The following is a 17,426-nucleotide window of genomic DNA, read 5'->3' as shown; positions in this document are numbered from 1 at the left end:
TAAAATGTTTGAAATTTATAACATTTGTTTAAATTAATACCTTATAATTTGATACTTCATTATGGTTGTTCTATTTTTGGTAAGATTTGATCGTTCACTAAAAATTTAATAAAAGTGCGACAACATTGTCGCATATGTCGTTTTCATTGGCTATTTATGTAGTTTGAAAATCACTTATTGCATTTTAAAAAAAATTATACAGGGTGTAATATTTAATACGAATCCCTAAATTAATTTTTCCAAAGTCAGTCCTGGAATTTTTTAGTTTAGCTAATACCAGTCGAATGCTTGATAGTAGTGTACTGTATCATGCAAAAATTAAAAAAATCAAATGAGCCGTATAAACACTACAGTAAAATGAAATAAATGGTCAATTACACAAATCACTCTGTTAATTAATAAAGAAGAGGAGTTGACATTTTTTAGTGGCCACATGATATGCTCCCTGAGGGACTCTACATATGGTAGAAGTATGTAAAGTTCCTCATGACTCACCCTGTATATAATCATATATATATATATATATATATATATATATATATATATATATATATATATATATATACATATATACATATATACAAATATATTTGTATATATGTATATATATAAATATATATTACTATGATCTGTTTCTTCTTACTTTTGTATTAACTTTTTATTTATTTAATTACTTTAATTAATTATCTAAGTGTCGCAAATCATACATAAAAAAAAACAATCTCAGGGTGCCATTTTATTATACAAAAAAAAATAAATCAGCTTAGGTTATACTTATCTTTTCTCGTGGCTTCCAGTATCTATTTGTTGTTCCTTATCGGGATAAAAAAAAATAAATAGAAATAACATAAATAAACAAATACAAATATCTTTTATTATCAAAAGAAATAATATGAAAATTTATCAAATAAATTCCCAACTGTCCCAATGAAAATTGTACCACATAAAATAATTTTAATTTACCAAATATTTATCGGTTTGGTTTTTATATCATTGATAAAACAACATAAACAAGAAATTTGGATATTCGTAAAATAATTACATTTCCTATGAAAATTTTGAAATATTGGAATCTTTGTTCATATGTTTTTGAACTCAAAAAAAATAAAATTCTGAATATTATAAAAAGAAACTTTTTAAAATTTATTAAGCAATATTAATAACTATCCTTTGACGTTAAAAAAAAATTTATAAAATTTATGATATTTTAAAATAGTGATAAGTTTTGATCTTCTGATGGTATATAGTCTTTTATTTGAAACATACCAAAAATTATGTCACAAAAAATTATGGACTGACTTTTTAATTCAGACACGACGATGTCTCCTTTCGACCAAAACAACTCCCCCTTGTTATTATGTTAGGCTACCAATCAAAGCCTTCTCCGTTCTAAGTATCAACCTATTGTCGCTGGATTGAACCCTCGGGAATGAGGGAAGGTGGTCCAGTCGCACTATCCATAGCTGAGATGGACCGGAGCATGTAAGGATCACGGTCCGTGGACATATAGGTCGTATATGACCACAAAGCTAGAGGGAAATACCTTTTTAAAGAAATGCAAATAAATGTTACTAAAACTAAGAATCTGCAAATAAAGTGTTAATTAATCTTAGAACTAAGAATCTGCAAACAAAGTGTTAGTTATCTTAGAACTAAGAATCTGCAAATAAGGTGTTAATTAGTCTTAGAACTAAGAATCTGTAAGAGAAGGTTATTAGTTATCACACCTAAGACTAATTAATGCAAAAAAGTAAAATTGAAAAAAAAAGTGAAAAGTCCCAAAAATTTAGGAAAACAAGTGTAATTTCTAAATATTAGATTTCATCCAAAATGCGATAGAAGTGTTTGTCGTAGTGACTTCGGGACGAATCAACAAAGACATGTAACAAAATAATAGAAAACAAGTTATTAACAATTTTCGACTATCGAAAATTTCCTAAGTTATTTTTATATTGAAATATTACGAAGTCCAAACAATAAATAAAAGGCTCAAAAAATAATGTAAGTTATTTTATACTGAAAAAGAAATAAAATATTAGAAATATTTTCCTACAAGAGAAAATAAAATGTTAGTTATTTATTTTCGGTCTGAAAATATTTCAGAGTCCCTAAAATAAAATATCAGTAATATTTCTAAGTGTCTGCAAGAGGAACAATTTACAAATTTATCCTAAGTCAAATTAATAAATAGGAGAAATATTCTTATATTTTTGCTGAAAGAAAAATGTTATAAGAATTCGTCTAAGCCCCGCTCAGGGACTTAGTGAACCTGAAAGAGAAATAATTTACAAAATTATCCTAAATCGGAATTCGTAGAAAAATATCAAATTAATATATAGGAGAAAGTATTCTAAGTTCGTTTAGAAAATCAGAAAAATAATCTGAAAGAGAAGTTAAAATAACAATAATTTACGAAATTATGCTAACTTAAAATTCCCTGAAAAATGTCACATAAATCATACAAAATATCAAAAATTCGACCAAGTCAAAAAGACAATTTAATTCGAAATAAAATATTTTACGAGAAATCTCCTAAGTCGAAAAGCTGAAAAAAATACAATTTAAATATATAATCGACTAAGTCTCACTAGAGACTTAGAAAAAATCCTGCAATAAAAAGGATAGCGGTTAGGTAATAAAAAGAGCAGAGTTTCTAGGAATTTAATTAACCAGAAGGTCTCTATTGCCAAGAAGGCTTATTCTGCGGACCCTGTCCTGACCAGAACGAATTGTTGGCCATCGTGCACCTATATTTATACAAAATTAATTAGGTCAACAGCTCCATGGCGCTCTGCCATTGGAGCTTGCACGATAGCCAATGCTCAATTTCGGGTAATACCATTGGCTGCAATTATGTTGCCATGTGACCAATGGTAAATCCGCAATCGAGCAGCAATTTCGGGCAATACCATTGACTGCAATTAAGGTTGCAATTTGACCAATCGTAAAGTCCAAATTTTGCTATTGGCGACACTATCAGCATACCAGCAACTCTTTCTCCAAAACACCAGCAGGCCTCTTTTACCAGTACTCATTCAACAAACTCCAAAATTCTCTCCTCTCTTTCATGTACTAACAATCTCCTGAGACCCAAATATTTTTTTTACTTGGTGTCGCAAATATTTTTAATAGTTATAGTTCTTGTGACTTACTCACTTGGACTTTATAGAATCAAGGAGGTATTCGACTTCTGAACTTTGACCTATCTCTCGTTTAATCTTTCAGCCACCCACTTCTAACTATTAACACCACTGGCACTTGCTTCTTAACTGACTACCCCAAACTTCAACTGCTTCTTTCGGATGACCATCACATAATAATCTTTTCTACTCCAAACTTGCAAAACATTCACTCTCTTTCATCCCCATTCGAAACTCGCTAACCAATCAGAAAATTTCGATATACCCCCTCTTATTTTACATCAGAAAACCCAAGCATTGCTTCTAAACAACTTTCTTTGAAAATGTTACGGTTTTATCTTATACTTTCTAAATACAATAACTACCTGGTGGCTTTGGCCTTTCTAGCGAAACAAAACCAAAGGTTTGTAAAATATAACATCTACAAACACCTGGAAACAATTGTCTATTCACGTTTAAGTATTTAGTAATGTTTTTCAGTCCTTCAGGGTAAAACTCATTATGGATAAACCCACTGCTTAAAACTAACTTATAACAAATATATAGCCCTTCTTGCAAATAGTAAAGAAGAGTTAATTGATTTCATATGACTAGTTGAACACTAAAGTCAAATATTTGGTCTGTAGTTAAACATATCAAAGACAAAAATCACAATAGCGGATAGACTACATAACACTCATCGAACAATTAGTTGTGAGCTCATATCTATAAATGGGATCATTGATCACGAATACAGGGTCACTTTGGTTTTGCGAAACAAAACCAAACGCTTGTAAAATATAACATCTACAAATACCGGGAAACAATTGTCTATTCACAAGTATTTACTAATGTTTTTCAGTCCTTCAGGGTAAAACTCATTATGACTAAACCCACTGCTTAAAACTACTTACAACAAATATTTACAAATCGATGTACAGGGCGTTGAAAATTTATGTGCCCACATAATAACAAAATCAAATTTTTATTCTATCTTTGATTGATAAAATGAATCAGAACAATATATATATATATATATATATATATATATATATATATATATATATATATAAATATATATATATATATATATATATATATATATATATATATATATATATATATATAAATATATATATATATATATATATATATATATATATATATATATATATATATATATATATATATATATATATATATAAACTAAGGTACACTCGAAGAGTGGTGGGTTTTTCGGTCAAAGTGGAGAAATAAAAGACAAAGAAGGTGGCTACTTCATCTATTTATTGAAGACGTTTCGCTTTCTGCTCAGAAAGCATCATCAGTTCATCTAAAAAGAACAATATGAAACCAAACATCCATAGAGAAGTTACAATAAAAGTGTGTTACCTTACAAAGACATGTAGCAGTCAATAATGTTAAAAATATAAAAAAGCTTACGAAACTGGACATTTAGAGTTAAAGTTGTATAAAACAATTAATTGAAACTAGGTATAGTTTGCAATTTAACAAAATTAGCACAGCAAAAGAACATGTGATAAACATACATGTATATAAAAAAGTTATTATAAAAAACTTAAGTAAAAAACATTAAGGTTTATTTTAAAGTGTAAAGAACTAGAAAGATCATGAGAATGCACTTCCAACAATTTATTTATTCAATTAGATTTTAATTTTAACTTTAGGTAACATTATAAGTTATTTAAGATTAATATAGTAATAAAGATAAAATGAAGTTACCAGTCTTAAGCTTACTGACTCTTGCAGGTAAATGAATGTACAGGTTTAACATGTATTTCTCATGATCTTTCTAGTTCTTTACACTTTAAAATAAACCTTAATGTTTTTTACTTAAGTTTTTATAATAACTTTTTTATATACATGTATGTTTATCACATGTTCTTTTGCTGTGCTAATTTTGTTAAATTGCAAACTATACCTAGTTTCAATTAATTGTTTTATACAACTTTAACTCTAAATGTCCAGTTTCGTAAGCTTTTTCATATTTTTAACATCATTGACTGCTACATGTCTTTGTAAGGTAACACACTTTTATTGTAACTTCTCTATGGATGTTTGGTTTCATATTGTTCTTTTTAGATGAACTGATGATGCTTTCTGAGCAGTAAGCGAAACGTCTTCAATAAATAGATGAAGTAGCCACCTTCTTTGTCTTTTATTTCTCCACTTTTACCGAAAAACCCACCACTCTTCGAGTGTACCTTAGTTTATTTTGGATTAACGGTCGTACTTCTTTTCTCGATATATATATATATATATATATATATATATATATATATATATATATATATATAAGAATAAGAAAAAAGATATATATATATATATATATATATATATATATATATATATATATATATATATATATAAAATAAAGTTTTATTTTGAGGTTGCAGACATTAATAGGGCAGGAAAGTGAAACTCTTTGTTCTTTTATCAAGCTTTCACAAAATTTATTTGCTTCTTCAGAATATGCTAAAATATGGTATCAGTAAATACAATGAAATTAGAATTAAATAACATTGTATAAAACTAGTATAAAAACTTACAACATGAGGTTAATCCATTAAATTTTTAAATTGACAAAACATTAAAACTTAACTTATTAAAATTATATATTTATGTAAGTACAATATTTTAATTGTCTTACGAAAATTAAGACTATAATTTTCTAATATTAGATTTTCTGACTATAAATACTATAATTTCAAAAAATTCAAATATTCATATTTGGCGCCACTTTGTACGTAACCATAATAACAATCAAGAGCTAGTTATCAACAACAAAAAATGTAATAAACAGAAACGAGTGTCTTTCTGACATAAATCAAACATCAATATAATAATCAATGTCATAATGAATTTATATAAATTAAATAAAATTAAAATATTGTACTTACATAAATATATAATTTTAATAAGTTAAGTTTTAATGTTTTGTCAATTTAAAAATTTAATGGATTAACCCCATGTTGTAAGTTTTTATACTAGTTTTATACAATGTTATTTAATTCTAATTTCATTGTATTTACTGATAGCATATTTTAGCATATCCTGAAGAAGCAAATAAATTTTGCGAAAGCTTGATAAAAGAACGAGGAGTGTCACTTTCCTGCCCTATTAATGACTGCAACCTCGAAATAAAACTTTATTTTACATAACGTGTCAGTCAATAATACCTACAAACTTTATATATATATATATATATATATATATATATATATATATATATATATATACATATATATGCGAAGTAACAAGAAGTCCAGAGACCTCTCGCTGATAGTAAATTAGGTGAACTGCAAATTCAAAGCCTCTTACTAGAGACTTTTAACGACGCTAGAAGTATCCTTTTACTTCAACATGCATCTACGATTCACCTTTGAAAATTACTATCTTTTTCGCTCTTTACGTAGAGAAAGACGTTTAAATGAAAGTAAAAGATTGCATTTCATTTCAATCGGAACTCCACCATTGCTCTACACGTGTTTCGAGTTATTTAACTCATCATCAGGAACACTTGTGGAAGTTCAACTGAAATGAAATGTAGTCTAGTATTTGGTTATCTAGTAACCGATTGAAATGAACTGCAATCTTTTACTTTCATATATATATATATATATATATATATATATATTCAAACCTGACCTCCAGGGACTGTAGTAAAAAAACACTTTTTTAAAAAGCACAAACACTCAAAATAAACTTTTATTTACTCTAGCAAAGATTTTAGTTATAATTCAAAATATAGTATTCAGACTTTAAATAAAAATATATCAGAATCAGATTAATATCACACTAATGTCAGTCTGAAAAAAGGTGGTTTTACAATGCTTTATTTATAATAAATATATTTGCTGTTCTAGTACGTCGCAATTGATGTTGCAAGGTTCCAGAAAGTTTGGTGCTGATATTCGGTAACTTCTTATTGAATGCGCGTGATCGAATATACTGGATTCTAGCGTTCATTTTACTATAACTACTCCATCCTCTGAAGAAGTTTTGTAAGGGACGAACAAAACTTTTGCAATGGCTTCTTCTGGAGTTTCGTTGTTAGAATTTTGTACTTGTAACATATATAAGCCACATAATTTTAATAAATATATATACAGGAGTTATCCAAAAATGGTTATATCTATGGTTCCACGATTTTGGGTTAATTGTCTCAAGATGTTCTTCTTCAAGATGTTATTGTAAAAGTTAAGTGGCTTTTCTGAAATAATTATGCCAAGAACTGGATTTTAGCTACTGCATATCTAGTTTCATATCCGTCTTCGCCTATGTTTTGATCTTTTTCAACTATATTATCTGAAATATTTTCTGGGAATATTTGATATGCTTTTTTCATTACAATCTCGTTGACTATTTGATCTTCATCTGGATTATTATATGTTGACCATCCATCATCTTGGCGTTGGTGTTGACTTTGCATTTTTTGCAAATTACGTCGTAGTCAAATTCTTCTAATTTAAGTGTCCAACGTACTAATTTGGGAGTTCGGTTCCTTTAAGGAAAATTGGTATTGCAAGGGGCGAAAGTATGATCTGAAAGTATTTTAAATTTCCAAATAAGTAAATACTTAGTTGGTCGGAAATATTTAGTTGCTCAAACTATTGCTAACATTTCTTTTTCTATTCTTGATTAGTTGGTTTCTGTTTTATTCAATGTTTTGGAAGCGAAAGCAATCGGTTTATCACTGCCAGCTGGTCCTTGGGAAAGTACTGCCCAAAAAGGATAATTACTGGCATCTGTTCTGAGATTAGATGGTTTGGAAAAATCCGGGTATTGCAATAACGGCTCGTTCGTAACGTATACATGTCCTAGAAAATTAACTTCCTTTTTAAGAACTCACATTTATTCCTTCTTGTATGACTACATGTCCTAGAAAATTACCTTCCTTTTTAAGAACTCACATGTATCGACTTGGATTTTTAATCGGGCTTCTCTTAGTCGTTGTAATATCTTTGTGAGATTTACAATGTGTTCTTGCAGTGATGTTGAATATACGATTATGTCGTCAATGTAGACGAGACAGATCTCTCCTTGGAGTCCTTTTAATACATTGTCCACCATGCGTTGGAACGTGGACGGGGCATTCTTACATATTCTAAGTCCAAATGACATTCTTACATAGTCGTGGTGTCCATTTTCCACATTAAATGCTGTTTTGGGAATGTCTTCTTCAGCCATCTCAATTTGATGATATCCGCTCGCTAAGTCGAGGGTGGTAAAATACTGACATCGTCCCAATTTCTCGAGGATGTCGGTAATATCAGGAATCTTATATCGTTCTTCTCTTGTTTTCTTGTTGACCTTCCTATAATCGTGTTTATTGTTCCTATAATGTTTTTTTTTGGCACGATCCATATGGGTGACGACCACAGTGATTGGCTTGGTCTAATGATGCCTTGATCTAATGATGCCTTGATCTAACATTGAAGATATTTGTTTCTTTACTTCTCCCCTATGTACATATGGGTACCGGTATGATTTCGTATATTCTGGCTCTTCATCTTTGGATTTGATATGATGTTTAACTTCGTTGGTAAAGCTTAGAGGAGTGTCTAGTCGGTAAAATATATCAGAGAATTTTCGGCACAGGCGGCGAACTTGTTCCTTTTCTTCTTGGTTAAGATGTTCGGTTTTAATCAAGTCGTGATATCTTGCCTGTATTCTGGTCCGGAGGTTGTTTTCATGGAATATATATGAAAATATTTGATGTATATTTCCTTGGTATCAAGTAGTTCAGTAAGGGAAAGATGAATAGGTTCTGGCGTGAAGTTAACAATTTTGGTCCAGGCGAGATGGTTTTCGGAGTTGGTAAGAGATTCTCGTCCTACGACACCTTGCAAAATTTGTCTGGGAATAATGATAGTTCCCTTTTGTTCTTTTACTGGAACTTTGACTTGGCCAATTGAATTTGGTTCCAAGTGAACGGAATAGAATTGTGTTTTATTTCTTTCATAATATTTAATATTGTAGAATTTCTGTGGGATTGTAGAATTTTTTGCAACTAGAAGTGATTTAGGAAAGTTTAATTGGGCTTCAAAGAGTTTTCATTGTCGAGGCAAATACGGCAAAATTTTTTGTGAAATTTAAACAGATAAAATTTCAGCACAATATTTCTTTGAAAATTTTGAAAAATCGATGTAACTACGAAATGCTTTATGTAATTTGGAAAATATGAAAAAGCTATTTCTGGATTAAGAAAAGATTTTGTGGATCCTGTATCGATAAGAAGTCGTAAAGGAGGCTTAGAAATTTCGATATAGGGTAAATCCTTCTTATCTGAGAATGAATGGAGTTCTGTTACGTTTTGGCTGCCTCGCCTTTGTCCTCTGGAAAATTTACGTCTTCTTCGTACTCTGGTTGTTGATTGTCTTGAGCATCTTGGAAATGTTCATAATCAGGTTCATAGTACTGGTAGTTGGCATTATCCTCTTCCCTATCTGCTTGGCATTGTATATTGTATAATTTTTTGACGGTAAACTTTGACTGTGCTCGGTAATTTGGAGTGAAATTTTGGCGGCCCTTGTTTGTGGTACCAGATATTCCACTCATAGATGTCGGTCTAGGCTGCTGTGATTGTCCCGTTTTGGGTGCGCATAGATTTGACTGGTTCTGAGGTCTGAATGCTGGAGGGTTTGAATTTTCTCTAAATTGGTTGAAGGAATTTCTGCCGGAGTGGCTGTTGGAACTGAGATTGTAACTCGTTCTGTGGGTAGAATTGCCTAAGCGGTTGCTGTCATTGAGGAGGTGCAAAATTTGTCTGTTGGTAGAATGGATTTTGGATGGGTACTTGATGAGTTGGTCTTTGCGGTCAACGTTCTTGCATACATTTTTTACTTCAAATTGTGGAACTGCCATATTTTCAAAATTATCTGTATTTATGGGTGATACTCTTAAATTGGTTATTCTTTCTATTAAATCTATCTCTTCGCTGTTATTTAATTTTCTGTTTAAATTAGCTTCTGAATCTAACTCTAAGTTATCTAAGGACTCAAAGGAGTCTGACATAAAATCTTTTTCAATAAATATATATCTTCTTAATTCTAAATAATAAAATTCGCTTACAAGATAAAGATAATGCTGATGTGCATTCCTTCGATCTTGAAAACTTTCTAATTCCCTCGGGTGAACTCTTTGCAGGTTCTTCCCTACGGCTGGTTCTTGGAATAATGGACAAAAACTTAAAAGTGACGAGGATCTTTAAAGACTCTTCCACTATCCTACTGACTGTGTCAATTATGAATGTTCTTTTGAAAAACACTTTTTTTAAAAGCACAAACACTCAGACTTCAAATACAAATATATCAGATTAATATCACACTAATGTCAGACTGAAAAAAGGTAGTTTTACAATGATTTATTTATAATATACACTTGTTGAATTTGCTGTTCTAGTACGTCACAATTGATGTTGCAAGGTTCCAGAAAGTTCGGTGCTGATAGGCGGTTACTTCTTATTGAATTCGCGTTTTCGAATATACGGGATTCTAGCATTTATTGTACTATAACTCGCACCATTAGCCAAACTACATTTTCGAAGGTCATTTTTTAAGTTCTATTATTGCTCAGTTATCCTACATATGCGCACCATTAGCCGAATAGGTTAACAATCCATTGAATACGGTTCCTGAAAATATACCGTCCCTTGAAGTATATCTTCAAAAAAGCTGGAAACAGAAATGTTTTGGATTTTAAAAGTGGCAATTATACTGAACTTAATAACTTCTTGGGCTCTATTAATTGGCAGGATTGCTTGTCTCATAATGATATCAGTGTTTCAACTAATATGTTCAATTAAATTCTTTCACTGGGAATTTTCTACTTTATACTTCTGGAGAGATACAGAACATCAACTTTTTCTGAATGGTTTTCCTATTAACTTAGAATGTTGACAAGTGAGAAAAGGTTTGCTCACACATTGTACATGAAATATCGTGCCGATGCCAATTATATATATATATTCTCTTCTGAGGTCAAAATGCAAACATTTGTCTCTGGTATATGGTTTAATCAATATGTTAGTGATAAACTCCATTCGCTTAGCTCGGGCAGATTTTGACAGATTCATGGTCGGAAACCTACAACACAACAATTCCTACTTCTCAGTATTAATAGCTCAAGTATCCTACTATTGCAGACTTCTTTCTTTAAAAAAAGAAGAATTATTCTAAATAGTGGAAGTGTATACTAAACTCATCAAATTTTGGGTAGTATATTATATTTAAAAAATATATTTTAGTTGTTATAATTTAACATAGCTATTTATTATATGGTGTAGATAATTAAATATTGATTGTCAGTAATTCTCAAAGTTCTATTTTATTTACTATTTAGTTTGTTTACTATTAATATTGGCTATGAGTATGTGTGCTTGGTTGTATAGTAAAAGTAACTAACTTTGCAAAAAAATAATTACTAAATTCACTAGACAGTTGGGACTGGAAATAGTGAACCGAGTATAAACATTCTAGTCATAGTTTACCAAATGCCATGTTTTACAGGGCTCAGTCTGCTTACAGTGAACAAGAAACTGCTAATTTGTTTAGGGACTTCTTTCAAACTGTTTGTACCCCTGGGGTTAATCCTTCAGATTCCCAATATCCCCATCAATAACAATGTTGGCACAAATTATAATGTCTCTAAAATCCTTCTCATTGATATTTTTGATTGTATAAGTTCTCTTACAAATAAGATTACCTCGTGACCTGCTGGTGAATAAGATTACCTCGTGACCTGCTGGTGTTCCCAATTTTCGTTTAAAAAAGTGTGTCTGCATTATTACCATGTCATTACATACTTTATTTAATAACAAATGTGGTCAGACCACATTTGTACCGTGTACTAGAGACGTAAAAGTCTCTAGTAAGAGGCTAGGGGTATATATATATATATATATATATATATATATATATATATATATATATATATATATATATATACAGGGCGTTTGGTAGGTCGATGGAATTTTTTTAAGGGATAATAGGGGACGCCATTTGCAAAATTTTTTGCTAATAATATATCGCTCAAACTGTTAAGATTTCCGAAATAAAGTTAAATTTGTCAATAATCGAAAATAAGGCTGTTCGTCTATTTTATTTTTAAAAATAATTATCTAAGCGAGATACTTCCCTAACATACAAAATGTTAAATCTTAATGCATTGCTAAAATAACCTTCAATAATGAAACGGGTAAGAAAGGTAAAACACAACAACGATATATCATGCATTTTGCAACATTTGTTATACCTTATTAAGTATGTACATAAACTTCAAAAAACAGTCATTGTTGTTCAAAATGAGAACCACCATTCCTAATGCACGCTCTTGCCCTTTATGGTATTCTTGATGTGGTTACTTTTAACCTCTGTTCTGCCCTTATAATGTCAGCTGCTTCGATAATCATTTCCATTAAATGAGCTCTAGTTCGGATTGGAACTTGAAAAACAAGTTCTTTGAATCTGCCCCAGATGTGGTAGTTACACAGTGTTAAATCGGGCGATCTAGCAGGCCACAAAATCGGTCCAGTTCGTCCGATCCACCTATTGGGATAGTGATTGTTGAACCAAGCCTTAACAGCACGTGCACAATGTGCAGGGCATCCATCATATTGATACACCATTGTTCGTCTGAGGACGAGAGGTAAATTTTCTAAGAAAGGTGGTAATTCATTCTCTAGAAAGTCTAAGTACACTTGGCTATTTAACCTGCCTGTCAAGAATGGTGTACCAACATTATGAATGCCCTGCACATTGTGCACGTGCTGTTACGGCTTGCATCGTGCCCTGCATCAGTCATACGATGCAGGGCAAGAGCGTGCATTAGGAATGGTGGTTCTCATTTTGAACAACAATGACTGTTTTCTGAAATTTATACTTAATAAGGCATAATAAATGTTGCAAAAAGCATGATGTATCGTTGTTGTGTAAGGTTGTTTACCTTTCTTACCCGACTGATAGTTTCTGCCCTTCAGGGACGATTTTTAAAAAATAATTATTTAATTTACAAATGCGAGAGAACTTTATTACGTTCTTAAAAGTTACAATATTAAAATCAGACTTCGCTGTACAAAGTTTCAAATCAGACTGAATAATAATTAATTAAAATGAAATACATTACACATTGGAAAATAAAACAATAATTCGCAAGTTGCACTTTTATATTCAGGTCGATCATAGTTCAGGTGCTGACGCATCGGATTTAGGGTATTGGCTTATGGAGTCAACGACTATAACTCCTCCACCCTAAGTTTCTGGAATTTTTCATGGAATTGAAAAATGACCTAGGTTGGGCTTGTGGTAGGTTTTCTTCAGGATCATCTTGGATGTGAACACTCTCCATGGGACTATCATCTTTTCTTTGCGAATTCGTTCTTCTTATACGTTTAATACCAAAATATGCAAAAATTATTATAATCAAAAATATTATTGATAGGTTCCAAAAGTTAAAAGGACGAGTAGCTTTTGAGTTTTTAAGTATCAATGTTTTAATCTCTTCTTGTTTCTTCTTAACTAAATGAATCTGGTCCAGTTGGACATCTTCGATATGAACTTTGGGAATCTCTTCTTGATGAGGATGAGGAATAACTATATTCGGAAGTAATAGTGGCTGACTTTCAAAAATGAGGCGATTATTACTAAATGTTTGGTCTTCTGTGCTAAACTGGCATTGAAAGGGAACTGTGATGAGATAATTTCCAGAAATTAATTGAAGGTCTGTGTTGGTACAGTTCATTTGGATTTTGGTTTTGGTTACCAAAATAGCGATGTAGTGGGACTCATCTACTTGTTGGATTATATTTTTTGAAATGTGAACTTCTATTCTTTGGCATCTCGTAGGATTAGATTTCAGTTTAAGGAGTTGGAATAGACAGTCTTCTTCATTTTTATTTTTCAGATGATTCTCGGGACAAAAGAATTTTGGCTTCAGATTGGAGCATGGTACAGATGTGTATTGGTAAAAATTTTCATTCATTATCAGATAGGTGTTAGGGGGTACTATGGTAGTTCGATTTACAGTAGGAATCGAGTATAAATGATAGTAGGAGTATTCGTCAGGATAAGCTATTGGAACATGGACAATGAAAACAATTGTCAAGTTAGAGTAGTACGCTTCTGTTTCTAAGATATTATAATATTTATTTATGTCTGATGTAATATTCGGATAAATTAGTTCGTTTCTTGAATGATATTTCATAATTTGAGTTAATATTGACTTTAGTTCATTAATCTTCACTATACTACTATTTAAAATACCTAGTCTCGCAAATGTTATAGAGTTTTCTATTTCTGTTAGCAACTGTAATATAATATTTATACTTATATTTAATTGGTCTAAAATATTTCTAGTTATAAGGAAATCTTCGAAATTAAAAATAAATTTATTAAGGTTTGAACGAATAGATTCTAAACCAGAGAAAATTACTTCTTGGTTACTCTTTATGAGAGAAATAGTATTATTAAAATTCTCTACAATCTCAGTCGATAATGAAATTTGTTTATTAAGTTTATTTACAATTTTATTTTGGTTACTTTTTAGTTCTTCTAGTGCGTTATCATAATGTTTTGCGTCTTCTGTATCTAAGTTTCCTGTAATACATTTAATAATTGAGCCTAGTCCGTCTATAAGACCTCTTTTTGCTCTGTAGTTAGGTAAAAGTGATTGGAGTTTTTGTTCAGCTAGTTGTAGCTGGAAGAGAAGGACACGATCAAAATTTTCTAATTCGGAATAATAAGGACTACCAAGGCCGTCTTTAATTGCAGCTGTTACATTTTGATAGGAAAGCCTTAGGGTATTAATTTCTTTTTGAATTGGTTCTAAATTGACATAATGAATAAATGAATGAGTACTGGATTTAATTTTTGCACTACCTAATTTATAAGGGAGTATACCGGGATTGTCTTTAAGATTTGTAAAGGTGATTTCTTCAGTCTCGGCTTGTTGAAGGCCCAGGACCATCATCGTTGTCATTAGAAACCTGCAAGAGTTTTTTCCGGTTAGTTTTTGGTTCCTGGGGCTGAGAAACCGGCCCCAAAGGCGGAAGAATCAATGGTTTGGTCAACGGCATAAGAATATAGAAGGCAACGAGAAACCACTATATTAAAGATCCCTATGGATATCTCTAGTACAATTATAATGGCTGTACAACTCAATAAAAAGTCGCATACTGATCATGGACATCGGAGACCAAGATCCGGCAAGAGAGGTCATTCCCATGACCACAGGGCCTCTCAGGTCGTTAATATGCAAAATCCCTGTGAAATACCCAATAAAACACCTTTAAGAAAAGTCCACACGAATTGTCTGAAGAGGATATCCACTTGGAACGTTAGGACGATGGCTCAATCAGGAAAAATCCAATGCGCAATTAAAGAAATGGAACGCATGAAAATAGAAATAATGGGCATAAGTGAAATGAGGTGGCCTGACTCAAGTTATTGTGATATAGAAGACTACAGAGTATACTATTCAGGATCAGAAAATGGTAAATATGAGAATGGGGTTGGAATTATCACGCATAAAAGTATAGCCAAACAAGTCAACAACTTCATACCAGTGAACGATAGAATCCTCCTGTTACAAATAAATACGTCACCGGTGAACACAAACATCATACAAGTCTATGCACCCACAGCAGACCATAGTGATGAAGAAATATCAGAATTCTACAAACAAATAAGCAACCTTATAAGAGATATACCGAGACACGAACTCCTTATAATCATGGGAGATTTCAATGCAAAAATAGGTAACGGAAAAGAAGGGCAACATATTGGTCCACATGGATTAGGAGAGAGAAATCAACGCGGAGAAACAATGAGTATCTTTGCAGCTGAGCATGATTTAATCGTGCTAAACACATTTTACAAACTACCGCCTAGACGCCTGTATACGTGGAAATCACCTAGAGACAACGGAGAAGACGTTATTATTAGAAATCAAATAGACTATATGCTTGTTAACAAAAGATATCGAAATAGTTTCAACAGTATTAAAACCTACCCAGGCGCTGATATTCAATCTGACCACAATCCTTTAGTGGGCGTGTATAGAACTAAGTTAAAGAAAATACGCGGAAAAACTGTAAAAAAACATGACATGAGAAAACTGAAATGTAGCGAAGTAAAAGAAATAGTCAGCAAAACATTAAATAGAAAATTTAAAGAAATCGATAATACAACGGAAAGCACAGAAGATAAGATAGAATCCCTTAAGAAAACAATAGACGACATTAAAGACAATTTTATGAAGAACGAAGAAGGTAAGAATAAGACATGGATGACGACAGAGATTCTGCAACTAATGGAAGAAAGAAGGAAAAACAAGAACGATAACTCCATGTATAAAACATTACAGCGAGAGATACAGAGAAAGATCAGAGAAGCCAAACAGAAAGAACTGGAGAAAAAATGCCAAGAAATCGAAATTCTCCAAAGTAAATACGACGACTTCAACGTGCAACGGAAACAGGACCACCTATACTAGTGGCAGAAATAAGAGCAGCCATAATATCACTAAAAGAAGGTAGAGCTCCAGGACCAGACGGAGTACAATCTGAATTTCTTAAACTTCTTGATGATGAATCTTTAAGAGTACTATGTAAAATCTTCAATAATATCTATGACACAGGCAATATCCCAAAAGATTGGCTACTTTCAAAATTTATTACCTTACCAAAGAAACAGGGAGCAAAAAAGTGCGGAGAATATAGGCTAATAAGTCTAATGAGCCATACATTAAAACTTTTTCTTAAAATTATACATCGTAGAATATACAAGCTATGCGAAGAGAGAATACAAGACACACAGTTTGGATTCATGAAGGGCGTAGGTACAAGAGATGCACTGTTTAGTCTACAAGTATTATTTCAAAGATGCAGAGATATGACTTGCGATATTTACACCTGCTTTGTGGACTACCAAAAAGCATTTGATACAGTTCAACACCAAAAAATGATGGATATTCTAACAAAAGCCCAAATGGATGATAAAGATCGGCGTATAATACAAAATTTATACTGGAACCAATCAGCCACAATAAGAACGAATTTTGGAGGTGAACCAACGGAAATGATCCAGATTCTACGAGGCGTTAGACAAGGTTGTATACTTTCACCTATATTATTTAATCTATATTCAGAGGAAATATTTAGTGAAGCCTTGGAAAAATGCGAACATGGAATACTTCTAAATGGAGAACGCCTAAACAACATCCGTTATGCAGACGACACCGTTATTTTTGCAGACAGTTTGAACAGTTTACAGCAACTGATAAACAAAG

The 17,426-nt window shown here is 31.6% G+C and overlaps 1 protein-coding gene across 5 annotated transcripts in view; it reads left to right on the top strand.

Moving 5' to 3' along the window:
• Ythdf (YTH domain-containing family protein) overlaps positions 1-17,426 on the top strand; it is a 687,327-nt gene that overhangs the window by 295,317 nt on the left and 374,584 nt on the right. The window lies entirely within an intron of this gene.

The sequence above is a fragment of the Diabrotica undecimpunctata genome, chromosome 1, assembly GCF_040954645.1.
Source record: "Diabrotica undecimpunctata isolate CICGRU chromosome 1, icDiaUnde3, whole genome shotgun sequence".
NCBI classification, from domain to species: Eukaryota; Metazoa; Arthropoda; class Insecta; order Coleoptera; family Chrysomelidae; genus Diabrotica; species Diabrotica undecimpunctata.
Note: the sequence above shows the minus strand (reverse complement) of the source record. Positions and strands in the feature narration are given on the sequence as shown.